The sequence below is a fragment of the Heptranchias perlo genome, chromosome 5 (assembly GCF_035084215.1).
Source record: "Heptranchias perlo isolate sHepPer1 chromosome 5, sHepPer1.hap1, whole genome shotgun sequence".
Lineage (NCBI taxonomy): Eukaryota > Metazoa > Chordata > Chondrichthyes > Hexanchiformes > Hexanchidae > Heptranchias > Heptranchias perlo.
The window spans coordinates 125,381,122-125,394,303 of NC_090329.1; the positions used below are offsets into that span (position 1 = coordinate 125,381,122).

The 13,182-nt window shown below is 46.7% G+C and overlaps 1 long non-coding RNA gene across 1 annotated transcript; it reads left to right on the forward strand.

The window, feature by feature from the left end:
* Positions 1–3,103: 3,103 nt before the first annotated feature.
* LOC137321529 (uncharacterized) lies at positions 3,104–12,030 on the forward strand. Its single transcript, XR_010962847.1, has 3 exons — positions 3,104–3,214; positions 5,958–6,132; positions 10,731–12,030. It is a non-coding gene; the product is annotated as an uncharacterized lncRNA (long non-coding RNA).
* Positions 12,031–13,182: the final 1,152 nt, after the last annotated feature.

Consider the following 13,182-nt stretch of genomic DNA (forward strand, 5'->3'; position numbering starts at 1 on the left):
TGAAGGGCCTGAGAGTCAATCAGTGCGTTCAACAGTGATCAGAATGGACACCAAGATGCTGAGACTCTGCTTAACTCTGTCTGTCCTACTCGGGCTTCAAATTCCAGCAACAGGAGCAGATCAAGAGGTGGCTGATTTCTGCCAGCAGGTTATCTGTCACCATCCCACACAAATAATTCAACTCAATGTAAGTAAAGTTTAACATCTACCGTTTGCTGGCACATTTCTACCAGTACATTTTTCTCTCTTCAATAAGAAACAATAAAACATCGGACAGGATGAAGGATAGATAGTTTTATATTGGGAGAACCAGTAAGTTGCATAAATAGGAGAAGGAAATTGTCAAGGAATGGACAGAAAAAGTGAATGGGCAAAACTATCGTAGATGGAGTTCAATGTGGGGAAGTGTGAGGTTGTTCACTTTGGATCTGAGAAAGACAAATGAGAATATTTACTTAATGGTGAGAGTCCAGGAGCTGTGGAGGAGCAAAGAAATTTAAAAGCTCGTGTACAGGTAAAAATGAAATCAAAAGGGCTAAAGGAATGTTGGTCTTCATCTCAAGAGGGTTTGAATTCAAAAGTGAGGATGATGCTTCAGCTGTCCAGAGTCTTGGTCAAACCCCATCTGGAATATTGTGTTCAGTTTTGGGCACCGAACCTCAGGAAGGATCTATTGGCCCTGAAGGGTTGAATTATGAGGACAGGTTTTATAAACGTGCCTTATATTCCCTTGAGTTTAGAATGTTGAGTGGTGATCTATTCGAGGATTTTCAAATGATCAAGTGCTGCGATAGGGTAGATACAGAGAAACTATTTCCTCTGATTGGGGAATCCTGAACAAGGGGGAATAATCTTAAAATTAGATCCAGGCCATTTCGCTGTCAAATCAGGAAGGATTTTTTCACACAAAGTGCAGTGGAAATCTGGAATTCTCTCCCGCAAAGTGCTGTCGATGCTGGGACAATTTAAATTGACTGAGACTGATCGATTTTTGTTCGGTGAGGGTATCAAGGGATATGGAGCAAAGGTGGGTAAATGGAGTTGAGGTACAGATCAGCCAAGATCAAATTGAATGGCAGGACAGGCTTGAGGAGCTGAATGGCCCACTCCTGTTCCTATATTCCTGCTCTCATTGTTTACTTGACAGAAACCTCAGAGAAACGGCATAAATCGCAGTTTACACAATTTCTCCAGATAGACACTGATCACCAAATTTACAGAGGTGGAAGTGTCAGGGGAAGAGATGTCAGTGTGGGGACTGGAATGTTCTCCACAATTCAGATGGTCCCAGTCAGCATCAAGTACTCCTGGACCGGCTGTAACACAGACAGTTGCAGAGTAAAGTCCCAACTGGAACCTCAGGCCAAAGTTCACAAGAGCAACCACTCCTCCACCAGTTGGACACTTCCATTTCCCACAACACTTGATCCTTTCCCCACTCTGAGTCAGATTATCAATGAGTGGACAGTTCGAGCCATTCTATCTTCTGGATCCACCCCCTCTAGGAACTGGGTCTAAACTCCACAAACTCCTTTCACATTGGATCCTTACAGCTGACAGAGAGAGGAGACCTTCATCCTGTCAGCCTGAGCTGGGTTCAAACCCATTCCCTTGAGATGAAAGGATCGTTTGCTGTCCACTTTACAACTGAGCTCACTCGTCTCAGGCAAGTCAAAGTTTCAACACTGTTCCCCAGTGGTTGATACTCAGATATTGAAACATGTCTGTTAAAAGATAATGTGGTAAAAGACTCAGGGGGAAACTCCGCACCTGGAGACATGGGGCAGGATTTTAAATGGGAAAATGGGTGGGTTGGGGGCGGAGGGGGGATTGAAAATTGGAACAATTTCAGACCGGAACGGTTTTCACCGGGGTGCGGGGGTGACGAGGGGCGGGCAACCAACCCCCTCTCAGGAGGCTGGCTGGACACGAAAACCTTTCAAGGAGGCTGTGGGATTTCAACCTGTGTGAGCCGGGATTCCCAGGCGTTCTCCTTCATGCCGCTTGAGAGGCACTGCTTGTGGGCCCAGAGGAGCAGAACTACCTGCACGACTACCTGCAGCGACCTCCCCCCAATGATCGCAAGACCCCCACAATGATTACGACCCCCGTGATGACCCCTCATCCCGACCGCAGCCCTCCGTGACTGACCCCACCCCAGTGACTGACAAACAATCACCCCCCCATGACCCCCGATCCCCCCCGATGACTGACGCCCGATGATTGACCCCCCAATGACTGACCCCCTGTGACTGACCCCCCCAATTACTGATCCCCACATGACCCCCGATCTCCCCACCGATAACTGACTGCCCACCCGAAGACTGACCTCTGATGACTGACCCCCCCGATGACTGACGACCCCCCCAGCTGACCCTCATGCCTGCCGATACCCTCATGCCCACCCATGCCCCCAAACCCCTAATGCCACCATGCACCCTGATGCCCCCATGCCCATCGATGCCCCCATGCCCATCAATGATTCCATGTCCCCACATGCCCCCCATCACCTGCCCCCCCCATCCATACAATCTATGACTTACCTGAACACTTATCTGATGAGGTCCTCTTCTTTGCTCTGCTCCCGTCCCACTGAGACCAGCCTGTCAATCAGTCGGGCCAGTCGGGCAGCAAAAAAAAATTAAAGGCGTCCGTCCTTATGTCAAAATCGAAATCACTCCAGGGAAAACCCATACTTCTGGATTTCCCATCCTCAATTCGACCCCCCCCGCCCCCTTCCCGTCTTTGGGCTAAAATCCTGGCCGTGGTCATGAGCACCCATTCAGTGTGGAAAGCTTTTAATAATGTTCTCGATGTTTACTGAAAACCTAAAGGGAAGGACGAAGGCCCATAGTGCAGGACAGCACCAAGGGTGAAAGAGTGAGAGAGAAAGGAAAGTGAATCAGGAAGTGTTGATGCCAGGAGTCCCATCAAAAGCTCTTAACTCTCCTTAAAGCCCAGTCCATCCAGAACATGAATACTGCTGCCACACCTGGGCCCCTGGGATAGTCCTCTCAACATAGATGTGTTTCAGTAACTGTACAGTTGTGCCATGTGGTAATATCTTTCCTCTTGTTACCTTAGAATTATGAAGAGATGGAATTTCCAACCCTCCAGTGGGTTGAAACAGATGTTAGTGGGACGGATATGAAGACTGCATTAAAGACCGGCCTGGAAAAACTTTTGAAATATTCAAATTTATCGAATGCTGCAGGTACTTTCGATGTTCCTTCAATGTAACAGCACAGAATGTAAAGCAAGGCTTCGCTGTTTGACCTGTTTATTTGAAACTCCTGTATAGAGAGATACATTGGCCCCAGAATTCCATGTTTGGCATTCCAGGTGGTTGAGCTGGGATTCTGCACCCTGGAGCCCTCCAACTCTCACCCCTGCTAGAGCTTGGAGGGGTCAATGGGAGGGGTCCTCATTTGTTGGGGACCATTGGGCAGATGTACCAATTGAGGTGCTTCATTGGTGCCCATCTAGCCCTGTGTGACCAGAATCTGGGCAGCCGCCCCACATGGAGGGGTGGGATGCCAAGCCCTTGTGCTCAACCCCAGTCATGGCTTCAATCAGGCCCCAATTGTGGGGGGGCCACCCATGGTGTAATTCTTTTCAAAAGGTGGGAAGTGGTGTTCCACAAGGATCGGTGCTGGGACCACTGTTGTTCACCATTTACATAAATGATTTGGATTGGGGAAGTGGATGTACAATTTCAAAATTTGGGGACGACATCAAATTGGGGGGCATGGTTAATACCAAAGAGGAGTGCGAAAAAATACAGGAAGACATTAATAAAGTTGCAGAATGGGCATGTAATTAGCAAATGAATATAGATAAGTGTGAGGAATTACATTTTGGTAGGAAGACGAAGGGAGCTACATACTGCTTGGAGAATAAGATTCTAAATGGGGTAGAGGAGGAGAGGAATCTGGGGGTACAGATACGCAAGTCACTAAAATTGTCGACGCAGCTTAATACGGTTACAAAAAAAGCAAACCAAACACCGGGGTTCATTTCCAGAGTGATAGAACTGAAAAGCAGAGAAGTTATGTTAAATTCGTATAGAACCTTAGTTAGACCACACTTGAAGTACTGTGAACAGTTCTGGTCTCCATTTTATAAAAAGGATAGCGAGGGACTGAAGAAGGTGCAGAAAAGATTTACTAGGATGATACCAGATCTGAGAGGTCAAGAAAGATTGAGCAGTCATGGGCTCTTTTCTCTCGGAAAGAGAAGACTGAGGGGTGACCAGATAGAGATCTTTATGATGATGAAAGGGTTAGGGTGGACCGTGAGAAGGTGTTTCGTCTTGCGGGAGAGACCAGAACCAGAGGCCATAAATATAAGATAGTTACTAATAAATCCAATAGGGAATTCAGGAGAAACCTCTTTACCCAGAGAGTGGTTGGAATGTGGAACTCGCTACCACAAGGAGTAGTTGAGGTGACAAGCATCGATGCATTTAAGGGGAAGCGAGATAAACACATGAGGGAGGAAGAAATAGAAGGATTTGCTGATAGGATTAGATGAAGTGGGGAGGGAGGAGGCTCGTGTGGATCATAAACACCTGCATGGACCTGTTGGGCCGACGAGCCTGTCCTTGTGCTGTACATTCTATGTATTTCTATGTATAAAGAAATTGTTGTGTTTGGGAGTGCTGGCCCCTTTTTTATTGTTAGTTCTCGGGCATCTCGGGTAAGGCTGGTATTTCTTGCCGATCCCCAGTTTCATTAAACTGTGTGGCTTTCTACGCAAATTCAAAGGGCAGTTAAGAGTCAACCACATTGGTGTGGGACTGGAGTCACAGATATCTGAGACAGGGGAAGGACAGCAGATTTCTTTCCCTAAAGGATATTAGCAAACCAGTTGGATTTTTACAACAATTCATGGTCACTTCATCTAATTCCAGCTTTTTTATTTCCAAATTTTAAACAATGAATTCAAATTCTCAAACTTCAATAGTGGGATATGAGATCACGTCCTCCCGATTATTAGCCCAAGGCTCTGGATCACTAGCCTACTAACAGCCCCACTACACCACCGTATCCTTCCCAGGAATGGACTCCTCTGGTGGAGCCCACATGGACCTTGTGGAGGCCGATACATCTCATCTCTCTCAATGTACAGGATACCACTCAACCACCATGTCCTGTTTGAGACTCGGTGGGAATTCTTGGCTCAGGGAGTCCACAGCAACTTTCCACCTGCCATGTTGAAGCCACTGGAAGCACATCTCGTAGGAGTAGTAGAATAGGTCAGGTGACATTTAAGAAAGGCAGTATAGGCTCACACCTGGGTGATAATTAGTTTGTAGACATTTGTCTAAGACAGTCAAATGCTAAATCTTTTTGAAATCTTTGTGTGCAGTGTGTTCCTGTAGTAGCTGGTGACCCTGCAATGTCAGGTGACATGAAGATCAATGTTGGTGTTTGGGCAGATGTAGTTTATTGGAGGGTGGAAGGACTGGGATTGTTGGTCATGACTGTTAATGCAGGATTTGTTCAGCTGAAACACACTTCAATGAGCTGCTGCTCAATGACTCTGGCTATGAGCTGGTGTTGGAGCCCTCCCTCTTCCTCACTATCCTCAATGTCAACAGTATCGTCTCACTCATCTCACTCAATGTCCTCGTTCAACGCTGGCTCTGGGACCTGGAGTCTATAATACAGGAAGAAATGACTCCATATTTGGAGATTCATAATTTAATCAGGGCCAGTCAGCACAGGTTTCTAAATGGCAGGTCAAACCTGACCAACCGTCTTTGAAGTAATAACAGAGAAGACGGATGAAGGAAATGCAGTGGATGTGGTTGATATGGATTTTAAAATGCATTTGATAAGGTACCATGTGAGTATCTTCACCCTGCCCCGTCCTGTAACTCCTGACTCACCATGAGCAATGCCACAGGTGATCTGCTAGTAGAATGCTATAACAGTGTTTTTCTTTGTCTGCAGAAACAATTGTTCCTGTCTCTGCTCCTTGGGGGATAAAAGGATCATTGATGAACGGCAAAATACAACGGGAATTCCAGGTCTATCTTTATTTACCATTTTCGGTCCACAGTCCACCTGAACCAAAAGATCCAACAGTTCAAACAACGACTTTTCCTCCTTTTAATTTTTACTTCAGGTCAGTTCAGTTGATGGTTTGTTGTGACTGATATTTCTTTACATTTCCTGTCTTGCCAACATCACTCAACCTGTAGTAAGACTGTGATTAACGGGCTGGTCCAGTCAGGTGGGGACGTTGGCCAACATTGATCATGTAATGAGGTTGTTCATGTCTCACATCCTTCAGTTCCTTCTTCTGAGGACACGGCTGGACCTCCACACTCACATTACTCAGGTTCATCTGGAGCACTGGACATGGCGGACCCACAATTCCTCGGGACACGATCCCAGGATGTGAAATCCATACCTTGTAACTAAAGTAGTTGGGCTTTTCTCTGCTGGATTGTCCCATTAGTATTAGACTCCTCTATTGTAACAATAATGGGGCCGGCTCCTGTATTTCAGATATTCTCACACGCACCACATTCTGTATTTTTGGGAAACACTTTCACTTTCTCTGATCAGTTCCGCACCCAAAATCTAACATCATTTCATTGAGATTTTAGATGTTCTATTCTACTGTAATTATTTTAAATGTCCCTTTATCTGCTCTCTTCTGATCAGAGTCATGAATTACACGCTTCCAGTGTTACCGCCCACCCTCCAGTGCCCTGTGGAGGGGATATTTTCCACATATGTGTCTGGGCGATGAACGTCAGTGTGATTTACTGATCAGAGAGAGCATCAGAGCTGGGCCCAGTCATTTCCTCACTCCACATTCACCAACTCACACTGTCAATGAGGGTCACTACACACCATGAACCCCAATGTAGACAGCGTCCTCTCTGTCAGCACACCTTTCGATAGGAGCTGTGGTGTTATTTTATCGTCAGTGGAGATTCCACGATCGGCCATTCCCTCTGAGGAGTGGAGATCGGAGGGAGTGGGTTTAGGAGGTAAAGGGCCCTCAGGGCTTGATTTTTCTGTCCATTTTAAATTATTGACAGAAAATCTGGAGCTTTGGGCCTGTGATATCCTAACGAGTGCTCCCTGTGAGCACCGATTCACTCCAATACCTCCCAATCAGGGCATTGGCCCTTATAGAAAAAGATCAATGAAAGTGGCAGTGTTTATTATAAAACTACAGAATGTGATGCATGAGGAGTTTTGTGAGATAGAAATGAAGACTGGGTATAAATTATTATAAGGATTCGCAGTATTTGGTAGAGTTGTGTGATTATAATTAATACAACAATTACAACAGCTCTTTCAGAGCTGCTCGCTGCCGTTGAAGTTGCATTTTAGGCGGCTGCAGAATGACCCCACTCAGTGATCATGTGCTGGTTGGCCTCCAGTGAAGGGAGACTTTATTTCGAGGACAGATCTCCCAGTAATAAAGAGAATTGCCAGAGCACCATGGTTGGAGATGACACAGTGCATCAATGCAATCCGACCTGTGGTCACAACCTGGGAGTAAGTGAGGAAGAAAATCTTTGGTTTCTGTGAATGTAAGTGTGTGAACTGGTGACATCACTTTCAAAGGTTGTCTTTCCAAGCTTCTTTATTGCTCATCACTTGGTGCAGCATCACAGAGGGGCAATGCAGGGCACTTTGCCAACTGCCGATCTCTGTAAATGCCCAGACAAGCTCATTAACTTCTGTTTCTCTGGGCCATGTGACCATATCACAGTGCTGCCTATGTTGGCAATTAATCGATTAAGTATAAAGCACCAGGGATATGTCAGCCCAAGGGTCTCATAGCTCCATGTTCACACACTCACATCAGGTGGCTGTTGTCCTGGTAACTTTAGTAGAACTCATCTTCCAGTAATAATTGAACAGGCGCTGGTCATTCAGCCCCTCAAGCCTGTTCTGCCATTCAATTAGATCATGCCTGATCTGTACCTCAACTCCATTTTCCCACCTTTCTTCAATATTGTTCCCCAAACCAACAAAAACCCATCAATCTCAGTTTTGAAAGTTTCAATTGGCCCAGAATCCACTGCCATTTGGGGCGAGAGTGCCAGATTTCCACTATATTTTGTGTGAAAAAGTGCTTCCTGATTTCACTCCTAAATAACCGAGCTCTAATTTTAAAATGATGTCCTCTAGTTCTGGATTCCCCCACCAGAGGAAATTGTTTCCCTGTATCCAACTTAGTGAATTCTTTGACCATTTTACCCACCTGATGGAGATGACAGGTTCCCATCCCTGAAGGACATTGGTGAGCTCCGTGGGCAAGAAATTGGGCCGTCCAGCGCCCGTTGTTTCGGCGCTACGCGGCCTCTCGAAGTGCCAAAATGGTGTCTTGGCTGCGCACGCGCGTTTCTAGCGTGACGTGCGTCGGGCGCTATCTTGGCAAAGGTAGTAGCGCATGTGCGAATACTGAATGCCGGCTGCATGTAAAGTAAGGAGAAAATGGGCAATCAATGTGCAACGTTAATTTAAAGTGATAGACACCATTTTGGGACTTAACGCTCAACTCAACGCAAGGTCTTAACCGCGACCATCTGAACATATCTTAGAGTGCCTGGAGGACCCCCCCATCAGTGCTATTGAAAGGGACCTTGGACGGTTTACAGGTTAATTGCTGGATTATTGCTTCTAGTTGCTGATGCATTTGTAACTGTTTTTGGAGGTTTCCTACACTTGAATACTAGGACTAGGGGACATAGCCTAACATTTAGAGCCAGGAAGAGCAGGAGTGAAGTTAGGAAACGCTTCTACACGCAAAGTGTGGGAGAAGTTTGGAGCGCTCTTCTACAATCTGCTGATCTGAGTTTGTACCAGGCCTGCGAGAGTGCATGCAAAAAGGTTCTCTGCTGATGCACTTGGTGCAAGATGTGGACAGAAGGAGGGACATCCTATATCCTCAGGCGGGGCAAAAGGCCCTCCAGACATATTCTCAAAGGTCAGTGGGAGGCAGCTGGGGACGAAATCAATGCCAGGTGGATAGCACCACGAATATAGATGCAGTGCAGGAAGAAGTTCATGCAGTTGATGCGAGCTCAATTGTGAATTTTAAATCTGAGATTGATAGATTTCTGTGAACCAAGGGTACTATGGGATTTGGGGCTAAGGCGGGTATATGGAGTTAGGTCACAGGTCCACCATGATAGCATTGAAAGGCGGTACAGGCTTGAGGGCCTAAATGTCACTGCCACTTGCTGCCTCCTGTTATGTGCCACCTTCTCCTGCAAGAAAGAGGGACGTGTGCCTGGGTGATATGCCAGTCATGGTTGAATAGCTGTCAGTGCATTAGGGTTAGGGTTAGGGTGTGAGTGGCTTGTGAGTTGTGGGTAGGCGGCTTGTAACAGTGGTAATGTGTAAGGATGAGAGGAAGCATCTGATTGGAAGAGTTGAGTACTGATTGAAAGAGTTTGTTGGTATGTGGGTGATGGGGGGTGTAGTGAGTGGAGCAGTAGATGTGGCTTGTGGTGCAGTTGGTCGGAGAGGCCACTTGACAACTGAACTCACTCACTTTCACCACTCATGTCAAAGCATTGAACTTCTTCCTGCACTGCATCCATGTTCGTGGTGCTATGCGCCTGGCATTGACTTCGTCCACCACTGCCTCCCACTGCCGTTTGAGCATTTGTCCAGAGGGGCTCTTGCCCTCCTGCGGATATAGGATGTCCCTCCTTCTGTCCACCTCTTGCACCAAGGCCTCTAGTGCATCAGCAGAGAACCTTGGTCACACACTCTCACAGGCCTGGTATAAACTCAGGTCGGCAGATTGGTGAGGTCTGGTGTGCAGATTGGAGGATGTGGGATTTAGTAGTACGTACCATTTATTCAATGTTTTAACATAACTCATCAGTTTGTAAACATAAGGATGGGACCTGCATCTGTGCTTTACGTGTGCGATATCCGATCTCCGTTCAGACTCCGTGCAGAGAGCAGACTGTTATTCTCAGCAAATAACAAGTATCAGCTTCCTTCAAGAGATTTTCAGAGACATCCTCCATTAGACATTCAGGCTCCCCCTGCTGGTGGAAAGTGCACATTTCCTTGAATCCTCATATCAAGCCTGGTTTTTAACGCTGCTGTCAGGTCAGTACTCAGGCCTGACGAATGTCTCGTCCTGCCTGCGCAGGAATCACCGGGCGCGGGTTAGTCGTGGATCGCACTACTCAGACCCAATTATTGGCCTTGTCCAATTTAACCCCCGTTATGTCTTAACAAAAATCGGGAAACTTTCATGGTCATTTTTTCCCCTGTGCCTTGTACCAGATTTACTACATTCAGTTCCACAATTTGCCAAACTGGGATTTGAACTCATTACAGCAAGGACTACTAGTCTAGTACTATAACCACACCATCACACCCTCTCAGCATCTATTTCTTGTTTTCATGGATCCTTCTCGTGTCGGCTTGGAGGAGAAGGCTGCAAATAACAGAGGGCAGAAGTTGCAGACAGGAGGGAGGTCACCAAAGCTGTGACCCTTAAGTCCTTCTGAGGGAAGGGTCATCAGGTTTATGAGGGTGGGGGAATAAAGGGACTGAGGGAGGGGGAATTCAGAGGCCTCCCAATGGTGAGCATCCTTTGATTTTCATTACTTGGGGGTATTTCTGTGTCCCTGTGTACCAAGTCCAGAGGGAGTGATGAGACCATCTCCCTTTCAATATCTTTTGAAATAAAAATATAAAGTATCTTTATTCTTATCTGTTTTGCAGGACTTTCCAACATGACAACCAAGAGTATGGCAGCCGTGTCAGGGAATTCATGAAGGACTTGAACCAAGACAATCGTTCCTTTTACAGGAAGTTCTTTTACATCGGATGGTATAACACACGTGGGCTAATGCAAATTTTTTTTTTGAAGAAATGAAACAGAGCTTCTTTCTGAAAGGTTCTGTTACCTTTACAGACATCAAACAGTGAGATGTGCTTAACTCTATTTTTAACTTTAATTTGAGCGTTCCATGAAGTACACACTGGATTTAACCATGTGCGTGTGCCAGTATTGGGATTTTGATAGACTCCCCCCAATGCCCCACACGAGTTCTCCCACCCACACTGCTGCATTGTGAGGTGGAGCTTCTTTATTCAGAATTATTCAGCTCCGTTAATTCCAACAGTGAGGTTTGCTTTGTCATTTTCTGTTTCGTATTTTACATTCACTGTTCACATTATTTGGTTTTGTCCGATGAGTCTAACCAATGGCTCTTTCCAGGTGCCCAGTTCAATGTATCACCACTTGTCATCCTGTGACAGATAGTCCCTGGTTTTCACCGGGGGATGGACCTCCTTGACATTCCCCAAATATGTTGGGGAGCCACCTGATCGTCCACCCACACGTTAACCAGACATTTAGCTCCGACCCTGGCAGATCTGACTGCCCCCGATAGAGGAGTCCTGGCTGCTGTTGTTCCTTTTAATATTGTTTATAATTTGGTGCCCTCTTCAATTCCAAGTTATTTGTCAAACTCCCAGATTCATTGCTGACCGACCACCTCCGAGGGGCAGCTTTGGTCATCAACCAGCTGTGTAAGTGCAGAGAAATCACACTGAAGGACAAAGGAGAATCAATCAGCCAGTAACAGAAACCACCCCCCCACCACATATTGAACCATTTCCCATGAGAAAAAGCAGGACAATAGCAATCAGGCCAATTATTGCCCCATCAGCCTATTCCCAATCATCAGCAAAGTGATGGAAGGAGTGGTCCATTAACCACCTGCTCAGTTTGGGTGCTGCCAGGACCACTCAGTTCCAGACCTTACTGCACCCATGGTCCAAGCATGGACACAAGCTGAATTTGCGAGGTGAGGTGTGAGTAACTGCCATTAACTTCAAGACAGCATTTGATGAGTGTGGCACCAAGGAGCCCTAGTAAACCTGAGGATAGTCGACATTAGGGGAAAACTCTCCAGTGGCTGGAGTCATACCTGGCACAAAGGAAAATAGTTGTGTTGTTGGAGGCAAATCATCTCAGTCTCAGGAAAACGCTGCAGGAGTTCTTCAGGGCAGCATCCTCGGTCCAACTATCTTCAGGTGCTTCATTCATGAACTTCCCTCCATCATAAGGTCAGAAGTGAGGCTGTTCACTGATGATTGCACAATGTCCAGTTCCATTCACAATTCCTCAGATAATGAAGCAGTCCAATCCGCATGCAGCAAGACTTGGACAACGTCCAGGCTTGGGCTGATAAGTGGCAAGTAACATTCGGGCCACACCAGTACTGGGCAATGGCCATCTCTAGCAAGGGAGAGACTAACCACCGCCCCTTGAGATTCAATAGGATTACCATCACTGAGTCCCCCACCATCCACATCCTGGGGGGTCACCATGATCAGAAACTCAAGTGAATCAGTCCCATCAATGCTGTGGCTCCTAGAGCAGGTCAGAGGCTGGGTGTTCTGCAGCGAGCACCTCATCTCTTGACTCCCATAGCTTTTCTTTCATCGTTGCTGGGTCAAAACATTTGACTGGATGAGTGCAGCTCCAACAACACTCAAGAAGCTCGACACCATCCAAGATAACGCAGCCCGCTTGATTGGAACCCCATCCACAACCCTAAACATTTACTCCCTTCACCACCGGCTCACTGTAGCTGCAATGTGTACTATCCACAGGATGCACTGCAGCAACTCGCCAAGGCTTCTTCGACAGCACCTCCCAAACCCGCGACCTCTACCACCTAGAAGGACAAGAGCAGCAGGTATATGGGAGCAACACCACCTGCACGTTCCCCTTCAAGTCACACACCATTCCGACTTAGAAATATATCGCCGTTCCTTCATCGTCGCTGGGTCAAAATCCTGGAACTCCCTTCCTAACAGCACTGTGGGAGAACCTTCACCACACAGATGCAGCGGCTCAAGAAGGCGGCTCACCACCACCTTCTCAAGGGCAATTAGGAATGGGCAATAAATGCCGGCCTCGCCAGCGACGCCCACATCCCATGAACGAATAATAAAAAAAATAAGGTCAGAAGTGGGGCTGTTCACTGATGAATGCAGTGTTCAACTCCACTCATAGTTCCTCAGATAATGAAGCAGTCCATGTCCGCATGTAGCAAGACTTGGATAACATCCAAGCTTGAGCTGAAAAGTGGCAAGTAACATTCGGGCCACACAAGTACCAGGCAATGGCCATCTCTAGCAAGAGGGAATCTAACCACCT